General features: G+C 54.7%; 5 non-coding genes across 5 annotated transcripts; 4 read left to right on the top strand and 1 right to left on the bottom strand.

The window, feature by feature from the left end:
• Positions 1-3,801: 3,801 nt before the first annotated feature.
• Positions 3,802-3,917, top strand: LOC149522658 (U5 spliceosomal RNA). Its single transcript, XR_016347509.1, has one exon. It is a non-coding gene; the product is annotated as a U5 spliceosomal RNA (small nuclear RNA).
• Positions 3,918-5,014: 1,097 nt separating this feature from the next.
• On the top strand, positions 5,015-5,178 carry LOC149522657 (U1 spliceosomal RNA). The gene has a single exon (XR_016347469.1). It is a non-coding gene; the product is annotated as a U1 spliceosomal RNA (small nuclear RNA).
• A 2,883-nt stretch (positions 5,179-8,061) lies between these two features.
• On the top strand, positions 8,062-8,134 carry TRNAR-CCU (transfer RNA arginine (anticodon CCU)). Its single transcript has one exon. It is a non-coding gene; the product is annotated as a tRNA-Arg (tRNA).
• A 2,893-nt stretch (positions 8,135-11,027) lies between these two features.
• On the bottom strand, positions 11,028-11,100 carry TRNAR-CCU (transfer RNA arginine (anticodon CCU)). Its single transcript has one exon. It is a non-coding gene; the product is annotated as a tRNA-Arg (tRNA).
• A 2,901-nt stretch (positions 11,101-14,001) lies between these two features.
• Positions 14,002-14,074, top strand: TRNAK-CUU (transfer RNA lysine (anticodon CUU)). The gene has a single exon. It is a non-coding gene; the product is annotated as a tRNA-Lys (tRNA).
• The last annotated feature ends 798 nt before the right edge of the window (positions 14,075-14,872 follow it).

The following is a 14,872-nucleotide window of genomic DNA, read 5'->3' as shown; positions in this document are numbered from 1 at the left end:
TCTCCCCAAAAGCCGGCCCTGGTTGGGGAGAAAGATGCTGGGCCCAGCGGCCTCCCTTCACCTGGAAGAGGCAGAAGTGATGGAGACAGGCCCAGGGGTGTGTGGGCTGCAAAAGTCTCTTGTTCCCTTCTCAACTCCTAACAGTGCAAACTTCGGGGAGAGTAGCTCAGTGATGGACTACAAATTATATGAGTGTTACTTCAAATCCAACTGACCATTCAATGGAAACATTTCTCTCTCCAATTCCATTACATTCTAGATTTCTATTTTTTGGATTCTATAAATGAATATGACCCCTTACTGCTGTCCTGTGCCAATGCCCATAAACCAGGCAAACCCGTCCCTCGGCTGGAGCCAGCTCAAACCCGCTGTGGGTCTGGTTTCTGTTTCCATCCATTCGACAAGGGTGTGATTTGGAAGCCCAATGGCAGGTCCTTGGTCTCCATGGGCTGTGCTGTGCAGAAGAACAAGAACCAGACCCAGCTGGGGAGGAATGGCCTAGTGTGTATTGCAATTGGTGGAGGAGTTGCCCAAATCTACCGGAGATGGGCAGGAGCCTGTTACAAACACACACTAAACACCATTATCAGACTGCCCGGTGCACATTCCTACCGTCCCTTGTGCACACAACATACCTGGGGCTCTAATTACTGGCCACCTGCCTTTCACACAGATCATTGATCCTTGTGACTTTCAGGTACATTCACATGGCAGCTGTTTGAACATAATGTGCTTCTATTGCATGATCAGCACCAGAATCTCCGGCTATGTCTACACTACGGATTTCCTCAGCAAAAAAGGTGCTAACGAGGGTCTCATTTGCATGAGTCATGATCTTATTTGCATATTTTCTGGCAAACTGATTTTGCACTGAGGTTGTTGTGCAAAAACAAGCAGTGTGGAAGTTTTCTTTTTGTGCAAAACCCCCTTTTTCTGCAAGATCAGGATACCTCTTTTTGGGGGGCATAAGAATCTTGTGAAAAAAGGGGCTTTGTGCAAAAAAACGTTCACACTACTTGTTTTTGCACAACAAGCCCATTGGCTGAAAATATGCAAATGAGATTGTGACTCATGCAATTGAGTCCCTCATTAACATATTTTTTAAGGAGAAAACTTCTAGTGTAGATGTAGCCTCTGTGAGTTACCAGCAGTGGGGCTGTTAGTGTCGGCATCTAACTAATTGCACCATTAGGCCATGTCTTCACTCAGGTGGAGATTGCTGCTGCAATCCATCTTCCAGAGCTTGATTTAGCAAATCTAGCTAAGCTGCACTAAATCAAACCCCTAGGGTACCTCCTGCTCTTTGCTACTATCCTACTCCCACTGTGAGGGCACCACCAAGCTCAGCTGAAGGTAAAACCAACTCCAGCTACATGTTGAAGAATGGTGGGAAGAAAAGACCCTTTGGGCTGGCAACAAGGCACCACTGGGAGTTGAACCCAGGATCTCCTACTTACGGGCAAGTGCTTTAGCCAACTAAGCCATGATGCCCTCCTTAAAAAGGGGCATGAAACTGTTCTACTTTATGGTGCCAGACACCCCCTTCCCGTTCCAAACTGCAGCCGTTCCCCATTCCCCTCCAGCTCTTGCCATGACTCAAGGTCTGTGCAGCCCAAAACATTTGATCAGCAGCTGGTACCCAAAACCTTTCTGTCAATTGTAGCACCAGGCCCCAAAGGGACAGACCCAAGGCAGCCACCTGGTCCTAAGGCCAAGCCTGTAGCCAGGGGGAGGGAGAAGAATCTCTTCTTTCAGCTGGAGTTGAATCAGCAACTTAAGGACACTTGCCGAGCACCCGCTACAGGCCTCTGCTCTGCCAGCTGAGCTACGTAATGGTACCTGCAGCAGGCTGCTTTGCCCAGGTGGGCTTTTTGACCAGTGCCAGGGCAAGAGCCCCCCAACGGGGGGCTGGCCCCAGAGCCTAGGGCCCGGGAGTCTGGTCAGCAAGTGAGACTCGCCCGTCAGTCCAAGCTGCTTTCTCCCCGGCTGCCGTTCCTGCCTGTCCCGTGCCAGCGCCGCACGCAGGCCAGTGGGGCAGGACGGGGGGTGTCAGTGGGGCCCTGCTCTCAGTCCATCCCTCACAGGCCCTGTGGGCTGCTCGAGGGCTGAGCCCGTTGCCCAGGCCTGGCGCGGGGATGGAACATGGGGCACGTTTCCCCCTGTGAGCGTGTGCGGGGGCAGGAGGGAGCCACACGGGCCCGGCTGAAGGTTTTGTGCTGGGGCTGGAGGATTGAGCCCGAGCTGTCGGCCTCAGCGGGACTTGCTCCTCCCCCCTCTCCTGCCTTGCTGCCTCCTTTGCCCAGCAGCGCTCAGGGGCAGCCGGGAGAGCCGGCACCAAGGGCAGAGGAGGCCGAGGCACAAGCCCCTCAGAGGGGACAGGCCTGAGGCCTCTGGCTTGCCCAGGCTCACGCCAAGGGGCTTTCTGTGGTGCCGGGCGGGGGAGGGAGGCCAGGCCCAGGCCGGTGGGAGAAGGGGCAGCGCCTGCCAGGGCAGCAAGGGGAGCTGCAGGGAGCGAGACGCGGCGTTTCTGCCTGGATCACTCAAGGGTCCTTCTGCGGGTGAAGCGCCTGTGACACCCCTGTGCTGCTGGGTTCCTCTGCCCCTCCCCTGGGAGGCCGTCCCCTTCGGGGGGCTCTTGCCCTGGCACTCGTCCAAGGGCCACCTGGGCAAAGCAGCCTGCCCCAGGCACCTTCCATAGCTCAGCTGGCAGAGCAGAGGCCTGTAGCGGGTGCTCGGCAAGTGTCCTTAGGTGGCTGATTTGACTCCAGCTGAAAGGAGAGATTCTTCTCCCTCCCCCTGGCTGCAGGCCCGGCCTTAGGACCAGGCGGCTGCCTTGGGTCTGTCCCTTTGGGGCCTGGTGCTACAATTGACAGAAAGGTTTTGGGTACCAGCTGCCAATCTAATGTCTTGGGCTGTGCAGGCCTTGAGTCATGGCAAGAGCAAGAGCTGGAGGGGAATGGGGAATGGCTGCACTTTGGAATAGGAAGGGGGTGTCTAGGGTTTCGTCACCAGTGCGGCTGTTCCTGTTCTTTTCCATGCTGTGAACGTTCCTGAGAAGATTGGAACCAACCCGGCTCCTTTAGGGGCGGAGACTGAGGTGTTTAAACAGCGCGAGCAAACCGGGGACAGCACCAGCTGGCCCAGGCGGGGGAGAATCGCACTCGGGTGTCCCAGGGTCTGGCTCGATCACAGCGGGCGGGCTACTGAGAAGGGCCACAGGTGCAGGCTGCAGCGTTGGAGGCTGGGGACTTTGCTGCCGCGGGGCGGGCTGGATCCTCTGTAGTCTCCGTGGCTGACCCACCCTCCCCCGGGGCAGTTCAGAGGCTCGTGCCCCGGCCCTTACACGTGGCAGCGACCAGAGCCCCAAGCCCACCTGCCCCTCCTGAGGGAAGCGCAGAGCCCGGCACCCCCAAGCTACTGGCCCAAGGGGCCACGGGGAACCAGCGCGCGGCCTGCACCCGGAACAGCGGTGGGACCAGCAGCAGCTGCCCAGCCCGGCCCGCGGCAGCAAGCTAGGGGCTGCAGCCGCAGCTCGGAGATCTGGGCTCCTCCGCGCACTCGGCGTACCTCGGGGTGCTCATTTACATACCCACGATGCATTGGGCACAGTGATTCACCACCCGCGTCCATGGGGCAGAGTTTGCTCCTAAAGCCCCTGGCTCCCATGCAAAACTCGGGCTATCAGCACGGCAGAGCAACAGGCTGCAGAAGGGGTGGGGATTTGCAGACGGTCCGGTGTAGCCACCGTGAGTTGAGAAACAGACGCCGTTTTTCTGGCAGTTCCTCTGCAGCAACTGTGGTATACTCTGGGTTCTCTTCAGATTGTATACATCTTTTGCCTTTTACTAAAGATTTCCGTGGAGAGGAACATTTAAGAGTTTATACTCAATTTTTTGAAGCTTCACTCTGGTGAAGCTACTCAATGGTGTGAAAAAACAGAACTCAACTATTAGTTTTTGTAATGAGGCCTGTAGATGCCTGTGTTTATTTGAAAATGTTGTACCTTATGATGTGCTACCTTTTTAATAGTAGTAGTTGTGTTAGTCTAGTCCAGCTAAAACAAAAAATAGAGCTATGTAGTGCTAACAAGAGGGGCTACATCTAGACTGGCATGATTTTCCGGAATGCTTTTAATGGAAAAGTTTTCTGTTAAAAGCATTTTTGGAACAGAGCATCTAGATTGGCACGGACACTTTTCCCCAAAAGCACTTTTTGCGGAAAAGCATCCGTGCCAATCTAGACTCGCTTTTCCGCAAAAAAGCCACGATCGCTTTCTACTGTGCTGTCTACAGTGGCCCTTTTCCGGAACAGTTTTCCGGAAAAAGGACTTTTGCCCGAACGGGAGCAGCATAGTATTTCCGGTAAAGTGGCTGATTTCTTACAGTAGATCATCAGCGCTTTTCCGGAAATTCAAGGGGCCAGTGTAGACAGCTGGCAAGTTATTCCGGAAAAGTGGCTGATTTTCCGGAATAAGTGGCCAGTGTAGACACAGCCCGGATGCGCCCAGCTACGGAGGGCGACAGGCCCAGTTGGACCGGGGATATCGGGGCGAGAGCGGAAGCCGCACGGACACAGTGCCTCCTGAGTGGCGGCTCCTGTCCGAGCCAGCTCCTGCTGGGTGTGCGGGCCGCAGCCGGGGAGAGTGCCGGTGGGGTCGGGAGTCGGGGTGCAGCAGCGCCTCCAAAGCGGGGCTCAGGCCGGAGAGGAGAGAGAGCTCCGGGCCCAGGGAAGACAGGCAGGCAGGGGCGTGTCCCGGGCGGAGAGGCGGAGGGGCGTGAGTACGTATGCAGATGTGGGCACGAGCGGAGGCTTGTGGGAGCGCGAGCGGGCTAGCGAGCGGGACCCGCCTTGGGCAAGCGGGGCTCGGTGTGGGTGTCGGGGGTGGCTTGGGGGCGGGTGCGGGCAGTAGGGGAGTGTTTGGGGCGCGGCGGTGTGGGTGCGCAAGGCGGCGTCCCCTGTGATGTGAGAGGCTTTGGGCGGTGGGGGGCAGGCAGTGGTTGTGCAGGTGGAACTCATACTTACCTGGCAGGGGAGACACCATGATCATGAAGGTGGTTTTCCCAGGGTGAGGCTCATCCATTGCACTGCGGGTGTGCTGACCCCTGTGATTTCCCCAAATGTGGGAAACTCAACTGCATAATTTGTGGTAGTGGGGGACTGTGTTCATGCTTTCCCCTGGCGCTCACTGTAAAAAATAGACTGATAGATGACCAAGACAAACAGAGAAGAAATGTTGCTGCTTTTGTTTTTGCTCTTTTTTTTCTCTGTGGCGAGCATTGCTAGTTTTTTGCATTTTTCTCTGCTCGGTCCCTGTTCTGTGCTAAGGCTTGGCTTGGCTGGTCCCTGGGGGGGGGCTCCTTTTTCTGCTTCTTCTGCCATCTCCTGGAAAGCACATTGATTTCCTAGGCTATTGATGCCCCTCTTCAGCCACCCTGCTTGCCTTACAGGAAGTTTCCCCTAATGGCCTGCTGGCCCTCGCTGCAGCCCCAGCCCCTTGCTTCTCGTCCTGGCCTCCTCCCCCCCCCCCACCCCCCCGAGCTTCAGAAGAACCAGAAGTTCTCTCTTCTTTGCCTAGCAGCCTTTTATGGCCCTGAAAATTCTTAGCAGCTCCCCTCTGGCAGACTCCCTTCCAATCTTCTACACCCTGCACAGTCAGTTTCTCTTGCATTTTTCTGCATTCCCTGTCTCTGATTTGTATGAGTCTGCCTCCCTTCCCGCCCACAGGGCACGATGCTCCAGCTAGGCCTAATCCTCACCGTGGAGAGCGGAAGAATTACTTTTCCTGTCTTGCGCACGACGCTGCTGCTTCCGCTAACGTGCCCCAGAACGATGTTCGCTGCTCTGGCAACCTGTTTACCGCTCTCAACTCCCGTTTACCTCGTGGTCCGCTGTGACAGCCAGCCTCTCCCTGGGCCTCTCCCCTGCTGTGCCGATTCTTGTCCACAGTATTCCTTCCTAGACAGCCGTTTCCCATTCTCTCTCTCTCTCTCTCTCTCTCTCTCTCTGCCACCGTGCACGCGGGCGCAAGCAACGGATCGATCGTTCGTAAGTGGAGTACTTTGCATTTGGCCTTATTGAACTTCATCGTAGTCTCTCCAAACCATTTCTCTGCTTTGTCCAGATCATTCCGAATTGCGAGGAACCCGTCCTCCACAGCACCTGCAACCCCCTCCCAGCTCGGGGTCCTCCGCAGTCTTGATAAGCGTACTCTCTACGCCGCCCATCCGAATGGCCGAGGAAGGGAACAGGGCCCACAAGGAATCCCTGCCGGACCCCCGCTCATTACACTCTTCCAGCGAGGCTGGGCACTACGGCGATAACTATTCCCTGGGAACGGTATCTCTGACCCTTTAGCAGCACCCTGATGGTAGCTCCGTCTAGCTTGCGTTTGGCTAGCGAGCGCGTTCGTGCGCAAGTCACGTGAGACGGTACCCACAGCTTTCCTGAAGACAGCAGATATACCCTTTTGATAGGTTGCCCCTTCCCCCTCTTCGGGAATCTCTCCCACCTGCCGCGAGTTTTCTGAAATAATCCTCCATGTCTCAGATGTCACCCCAGTCAGCTCCTTGAGTACGGGGGGGAGGGGATGCATTTCATCACACTGCCTCGGTATCTCGGCCTTCGCAACATCCTCCGGCCTAGGCCCCAACTCAGCGGCTGCCAGGAAACAGATTACTGGGGCTATGTCTACACTGTCACCCTTTTCCGGAAATGCTTAAAACAGACCAGTTTTCCGTTATAAGTATTTCCGGAAAAAGCGTGTCTAGATTGGCAGGATGCTTTTCTGGAAAAGCATTTTTTCCGAAAAAGCATCCGTGGCCAATGTAGACGCGCTTTTCCGCAAAAAAGCCCCGATCGTCATTTTCGCGATTGGGGCTCTTTTGCGGAAAAGACTACTGGGCTGTCTACTCTGGCCCTTTTCCAGAACAGTTTTTCCGGAAAAGGACTTTTGCCCGAATGGGAGCAGCATAGTTTTTCCGGAAAAACACTGACGATTTTACCTTAGATCGTCATTGCTTTTCCGGAAAAGCAAGCGGCCAGTGTAGACAGCTGGCAAGTTATTCCGGAAAAGCGGCTGATTTTCCGGAATAAATGGCCAGTGTAGACACAGCCATTGGCTACGTCTACACTGGCCCCTTTTCCGAAATGGGCATGCTAATTTTCAACTTCAGAATAGGGAAATCCGCGGGGGATTTAAATATCCCCCGCGGGATTTAAATAAAGATGTCCGCCGCTTTTTTCCAGCTTGGGGAAAAGCCAGAAAAAAGCGTCTAGACTGGCCCGATTCTCCGGAATAAAGCCCTATTCCGGAGGATCTCTTATTCCTACTTCAAGGTAGGCCAGGGAAACTGGTAAATAATCTCAGTGCCAAGGCCTGACGTCACCTGACCCACAGAATTCACACGGCAAACCATTTCAGCAGTCATGCAGAGGGGTCCTGGGAGCTCTGGTCTGAGGCTGCCTTAGAGGTGAGTTCAAGGGGAAACTTCACAAAGGAGATTCCAGGCAGCCAGGCCATGGGGGTCTCTGAGATGCCCCAGCCCTGCAGCCTGTCCCACCTGGCTGTTGCCAAGGTTGCTCTGTGAGGTCACTGCCTCCCAGCCAATAAGCTGAGGTGCTGTAAAAGTTCCTTGTGATGTCACTGCTGCCTGGCAGGCTCATGTCCTGCCCCTGGCCAGCCCCTTGGCATGTGTGAGCTGCTCCCCCCCTGCCCCCATCACTCAGGGCTGGTTCTGGGGCTCACACACGGAACATCAGAGGCTGCCAGGGACCCTCCTGTGGGGCTGTGAGTGTTGCTGTCCCTGCTGTACAGACAGGGCCATAGGGCATCAGGAGACTGCAGCGGTGGGAGACACTTCCCTGCTTTTGGGAGGGAGACGAGATGTCAAGGCCCATGACTTGGAGCCAGCTGCCTATACCCATGGAAAGCTGATTTTCAGAGGGGTGTGATCAGCCCTTCCTGTGTATCTGGCTTCTTCAAAGGGGCTTCATTAGGAGCTAAAAGTTGAAGAAGGGCCATTTAGAAGGGTGAATTTCTTTCCCTGGCAGGCTTTTCTGTGTGCCCCAGTGGCCTAACGGACAAGGCACTGGCCTCCTAAGCCAGGGAGTGTGGGTTCGAGTCCCACCTGGGGTGACAGTTTCCTTTCACTGACAAAGAGTTTGCATTTCTCCACTCTCTGAAATAGTTGGCAAGGATACTCTGCAGTTACTGTTTCTTTCTCTGCAGAAGCTGTCCAGAGCCCTCACTAGCCAATGCTGGTGTTAGGTGCAGATCTGGTTCCTAAAACCCCAGGTATTCAAAGTCAGAATGAAGGGGCACATTTTACTCTAGAAGGCCCAGGAGTGACAGACAGCAAGAGGTGGCTGTAGCAGAGCAGGGTCTGTCTGGAGACAAAGAGGAGTCTGAGGATGAGAAGGCCCATGAAAGGCAGAGACTCCAGAGGAGCACGGGGTAGTTATTTGGTCTGGCAAAAGGACAGAAAATCCCCAGGCCCTGAGCATGGTGCGGGCAAGGCCCATGGGGCAGTTTGCCTGGTGGGGTTCGGGGCGTGGAGAAGCTGTGAAGCTCTGTGAGTGGATAAGGTCCCTGGCTGAGCTGCGCCACCAGCCTTGTGTGCGACTCAAACTGTCCCTCATCCCCTTTTGTGTGTCTGTTGCGCTTCCAGCTTCTTTCCTCAGGCACGTTCATCCGGCAAAGACCCCAGCAGGGATCTTGTATCTTCCTTTGTGCAGCTCAGCCGCAGACACTGCCAGGGCTGGAAGGAAATTGCTGCACTTTGGGAGTCAAAGGTGTTGTCTGGGACCACAGAGCAGTTTCACCCAACAGCTTGAGGGGGGCACCATGGCTTAGCTTGCTTTTTTTAAACAGGAGATCCTGGGTTCAACTCCCAGTGGTGCCTTGTTGCTTCCTTTGCTCACATTTTCCCAGGTCCTTCTGGGACACAGAAGAGGCCTCCCCTGGCCACCCATGGAACTGCTTGGCTGACCCAGGGCCTGAAAGGGGCCATTAGGCAAAGACCAGAAGTGGTGAATCTGGGGGAGTGGCTGCCCTGCACTCTCCGTGGTGTGAGGAGCCGGGCGGGAGAGGAGTCCCAGAGGTTGTTGGGTGGGAGAGTAGAGTTTATCAGACTTTGGGCTAAGCTCTAGAGCAGCCAAGGGAGAGGTGGGGAAGTGACTTCTGGATACTCTGTGTGGCTTGGGGATGCGGATCAAGAGCCGTCCTTGTGTTTTTTGCCGTAAAGTGTTGTTTCTGGGTCCTTTGCCTAAGATGGAGCACGTCTGCCTTCCGGAGAGTCATGTCACAGGCACAAGCCCCCAGAGACCCCTCCAGGGACACATCACAGGACCAAACAAGGGGCAGAAACACTGGGCACTGTCAGTGTCTGGGCCAGAGATAAAGATCCTCTTGGAGCTGTGATCCGAGGGGGAGTCTCTGCAGGCCCGGCAGTCCAGGAGGAGGAATGTGGACGTTTATAAACATAAAAACATAAGAACGGCCGTACTGGGTCAGACCAAAGGTCCGTCTAGCCCAGTGTCCTGTCTGCCGACAGTGGCCAGCACCAGGTGCCCCAGAGGGGGTGGACCGAAGACAATGATCAAGAGATTTGTCTCCTGCCATCTCTCTCCAGCCTCTGACAAACAGAGGCCAAGGACACCATTTTATCCCCTGGCTAATAGCTTTTATGGACCTAACCTCCATGAAATTATCTAACCTATGGCCCAATGGCTGATGGCCTTGCAGAGAAAGGTCGTCTCCCCCCTCCTGCATCCTAAACCAAGTCAGACCCAAGGTCAACGAATTGCGGGAGGGGTACGTGAGGGCCTGTGAGGTCCCGCTCTGGGGAAGCACCGCAGCACTGTGCATACTGTGAGGAACTGGACCGAATCCCGGGGTGTGGGGAGCCCCTGTCTCCAGGGATAGTTGTGGAGTCTGGGATGGAAATACCTGGGCAGCAGCAGCAGCAGCTGCAGCTTCAGGATGACAACGCTGATGGGCTGCCACTCCAGGAGACGCAGGAGGACTCCCAAACGTCTTCAGGCAGCGGGGAGGGAACATCAGGTGTGTGCTGGGAGGTTGCCTGTCTGGCTTTTAGCCAGGGAACTTTTCTATGCCCGGCAAACGTGACACCCAGTGCACTGCAGAAACCAGCCCCCTGCCTTTTGCAAAGAGGCCCCTAGAAGCACTTAGCCCCCTTGTTGTCTCTGCCTGTAAAACAAGGAAAAAGCAAATGTCTATCACTGGAGAATGTGGGTGTCGATCCCACTGCCCGTCTCATGCAAAGCAAGCGCTCTACCACTTGAGCTAATTCCCCCACCTTTTACAGAAAAGGGATGAAATCTAGACACAGCCATTGTGTAGACACGGCCTTGGGGTGTCACTAAACTAGCCCCAAGACACATTCCTTGCTTGGACCAGTCACAGTCCTACCTGAGACGTGTGTGACTCAAAAGCCTCCTGTTCCCTGCCAGTTCCCAACACTGGCTGCAGACCCAGCCATATTTGGTGCCTTGGCTGCTGTCCCTGCTGGCAGGGAGCTGTCCCGCACCTGCAGTTCATCCGCCTCCCGGAGAGGCAGCAGCTCTGTGAGGGGGAGAAGCCGGGGAATTTCCCTGCATGCGTAAAAACCATCACTGCCGGCCCGGCCTGGGCCAGTGCACTGGCATCCCTCATGTCTGGAGCATCCACCAGGGAAAAACTGAAACTGTATCCTGCCAGGCGGGACTCTGACCCGCTATAGGGCTTGGGGTCCCTCCAACCCTCCCCAGTAGGAAATACCAGACCAGGGGTCCCTCCAGCCCTCCCCAGGAGGAGCTATGGGGCCAGGGAACCTTCCCCTCCTCAGCAGGAGCCAATGGGTGCCAGGGGGGCTCACACACAAACAGGTGCACACACCCTCAATATTGGTGCCCAGGGCAAAACTCACTCTATTCCTGGAACAGTGACGAAGACAGCAACTGTGCAGCATCCTTGCTCACTGTTTCAGAGACCAAAGGAGGGTAAATTCTTCGTCAGTGAGAGAAACTGTCACCCCAGGTGGGACTTGAACCCACAATCCCTGGCTTAGGAGGCCAGTGCCTTGTCCATTAGGCCACTGGGGCACAGAGAAAACTCTGCCAGGGAAAGAAATTCACCCTTCTAAATGGCTCTTCTTCAACTTTTAGCTCCTAATGAAGCCCCTTTGAAGAAGCCAGGGTATGTCTACACTACCCCCTAGTTCAAACTAGTGGGGTAATGTAGGCATACCGCAATTGCAAATGAAGCCCGGGATTTGAATTTCATTTGCATAAGCGGGGCACTGCCATTTTTAAATCCCCGCTCGTTCGAACCCCGTTCCTAGTTCGAACTACCATTGCTCCTCGTGGGTATCTGTAGCTGGCTCCAAATCATGGGCCTTGAAATCTCGTCTCCCTCCCGAAACCAGGGAAGTGTCTCCCACCACTGCAGCCTCCTGAGACTCTATGGTCGTGTCTGTACAGCAGGGACAGCAACACTCACAGCCCCACAGGAGGGTCCCTGGCCTAGCAATGTGGCCCCCTGAGCAGCCTCTGATGTTCCCTGCTTGAGCCCCAGAACCAGCCCTGAGTGAGGGGGGCAGGGAGAGCAGCTCACACATGCCAAGGGGCTGGCCAGGGGCAGGACATGAGCCTGCAAGGTAGCAGTGACATCACAAGGAACTTTTACAGCACCTCAGCTCATTGGCTGGGAAGCAGTGACCTCACAGAGCAACCTCAGAGACCCCCATGGCCTGGCTGCCTGGAATCTCCTTTGTGAGGTTTCCCCTTGAACTCACCTTTAAGCCAGAATCCTGGTCAATTTACCCTCTGGATCTTACCCACAAATCACGCTGAGCCAATCCTTAAGCATCTACCATCTAAAGGTTTATTACTACAATAATACAATATAGGACACAGGACACATGCTTCTTTGCTCACCAGCACTAGCCTTTCGCAGGATGAGGGGTCACTTCTCCCTTGCCCAGAGGGGACAAGAACAGAAACCAAACAGAACATCAAAGCAGCCAGACTGGGCCATGCCAGTTGTCCAGCTAGCTCAGGATCCTGTCTCACAACAGCAGCCAATCTCATTGTCCGGAGGGAATCCTCAGGACAGACAGTTATTAAATGATCCCTCCCGTCACCCATTCCCAGCTTCTGGAATACACCAGCTAGGGACACCTGCCCTGTCCATCCTGGTTAAATGCCTTTGATTATGGCTGCCAGGGATCCCAAAGTTGAGTAGCTCTGCATTAAGGGATCTTATTAATGTCAAGAACCTCAAGCAATGTGAAGCCAGAGTGTGATGGAACTGGAAAGGAAAATGTTTACACTAGAAGGAATTTTTTCCAAGGGGGCACTTGGAGTTGAGACAAGGACCAGTTGATCTGCAGTCAAAGACTCTACCACTGAGCTACACCCCCATGGAAATTAGCATCAGCAGCCAATGTTGGGAACTGAGCAGGGAACAAGAGGCTTTTGTGTAACACACAACCCAGGTGCTACCCTTGGGCTTGGTCTGCACACTGAGCAGACGGGTGGGAGGGATCTGATGCTGTCACATATGCAAGGCAAGTCACTCACCTGGCCCCCAGGGAAGGCGGGGGATTTCTATATTTTAGGAAGGGTCCTGAGTCCTGGCTCCCAACCACACACCTTGGCAGAAGGACCAATGGCCCCTGCACAAAATGCATTGTGGGAATAAGAGTTGGGGCAGCAGGAAAGGGGCCGGCCCCTCAGCACCAGGGTGCAGGCAGGAGAAGACGGGAGTGAATCCTGCAACCTCTGCCATAGCCTGCCCCAGGAGGGCTGGAGTCCACCTGGCCACTGTCATGGACTCTCTGTGAGGTCACCACCTCCCAACCTCCTTTAGCCAATAAGCTGAGGGGCTGCAAAAGGCCCTTGTGATGTCACTGCCACACCCACCCCAGCCATCCAGGGCTAATGTCCTGCCCCAAGCAGCCCCTTTGCATGGCTGAGCTGCTCCCAGCGGTGAAAGTGACACATTTCTTACAGGGAGTCCTGGGAGATGAAGCAGCTGTAGGGAGCCAGGAGAGCAGAGGCCAGCCTGAGAGCTGAGAGTCAGAGGTGCCCACTGCACTTTCACATCACAGGTCCTATGGTGTAAGGAGCAGTACTCAGGACTCTGAGTCCTGCAATCTGAGTTCAAATCTCAGAGTGGGACCTACTGAGACTTAGCTGGTTGTTACAAGGCTCAGGTGCTTCAGCTTCCATGCCCTGAGGTTCAATGGAGAGAGTTTTGTTCCTCTTGCTGGGTGTCTGAGGCCACTGGAGCTCCATCTCCAGACGGAGCAGGCCGGCGGGAAGGGCCTGATGCCATCACAGCTGCAGGGCAGGTCACCCACCTGACCCCTGAGCTCAGCCCGTGCTGGAGGCAGCCAGACAGTGTGAGCAAGTCAGAGGGGGGAGTGGGGGAAGGGTCCTGAGTCCTGGCTCCCAGCCACGCACCTTGGCAGAAAGACCAATGGCCCCTGCACAAAGTGCATTGTGGGAATAAGAGTTGGGGCAGCAGGAAAGAGGCCGGCCCCTCAGTACCAGGGCACGGGCAGGAGAAGATGGGAGTGAATCCTGCTACCTCTGGGGTCTAGCAGCTTTTCACCCCAGCTTTGTGGGAGGCCAAGTAGGAAGGGGCCTCTGGAGGCTCATAGCCCCCTGGCCTGCTGTGTCTGTGGAAAGGGGGGAAGAGGACACATACCTCTCAGTGGGGAACAGGGCGCATGGATCCCACTCATTCCTGCAGAAAATGAAACATGCTGAGCATTTTGCAGAGAACAGGCCAGAGCCCTTCTCCTGTCCCTGGAGAGATGGAAATGGGGCCGTTCCTTGTGGGGAAAGAAGTGGGTGTGTCGGGAGTGGGGTTCGAGTTCAAACCTCTCCACAGACCAGAGCCCCAATTAGGGGCAAGAAAGAGCCTTGAGTTAGGCAGTGGAGAACACTTGGCTCCTGTTACCCTGAGATGGGATATTAGGAAACTTTTCCTACACAGCCTGGCTAGCTCAGTTGGTAGAGCATGAGACTCTTAATCTCAGAGTCATGGGTTCAAGCCCCATGCTGGGCGGTGCCTTTCCTTAACTTGCATTCTCAGCCTGCGAGCAATTGGCTCTCACTTTTCATCAGGGTTTTAGAAAGAAAAAGTCTAGTCCTGGGGTCCAGCTTTAGTAGAACCAAAGAGAGAATAAAGAGTCTACACAGCAATTCCGTTAGTTTGAAATAATTCTGAAGTAACAGGCGGCTTATTCCGACTTCTGCAAACCTCATTCTACGAAGAATAACACCTGTTCCAAATTAGCTATTTCAAAATAAGGCCTGTGTAGATGGGCCACTGCTGCTAGTTTGAACTAGCCTCTCCCCGGGGCCAGTCTGAGTTATTCTTCCCAGGGCTCTAAATCGAGGTAGCTCGTGTACACTGAGGAGCCTGCCACAGACTATTCTGAGGTTTCCCTGCAGTGTAGACGTGCTAGTTCGAAATAAGCTATTTTGGAATCACTATTCGAGACCAGCTTATTCCAAAATCAATGTGCTGTGTAGTCGTAGCCAGAGGGAGGAAGCAGCAGGAGGGAAGCCAGGAGTGCAGAGGCCAGCTGGAAAACTGAATATCCCAGGTCCCCACGCCCACTGAGCCATATTGGTCCCATGGTGTAAGGGGCAGCACTCAGGACTTTGAATCCTGCAAGCTATTTTCAAATCTCCATGGGACCTCCTGGAGTGGGCTTGCTGTTGTGAGGTTTTTCACACTGCACACCTATGGTCTCTGCTGTGGGCTTTTTGCACAAGACTGGACGTTCTTGTACAAAAACTAGCGGAGTGTTTACCCTGCATGTGCATTCTTGCACAAGAAAATGTGCAGTAAACCATT

This window comes from Pelodiscus sinensis, chromosome 19 (assembly GCF_052426305.1).
Source record: "Pelodiscus sinensis isolate ZL-2025 chromosome 19, ASM5242630v1, whole genome shotgun sequence".
Lineage (NCBI taxonomy): Eukaryota > Metazoa > Chordata > Testudines > Trionychidae > Pelodiscus > Pelodiscus sinensis.
This window is presented reverse-complemented; position numbering and strand designations above follow the sequence as displayed.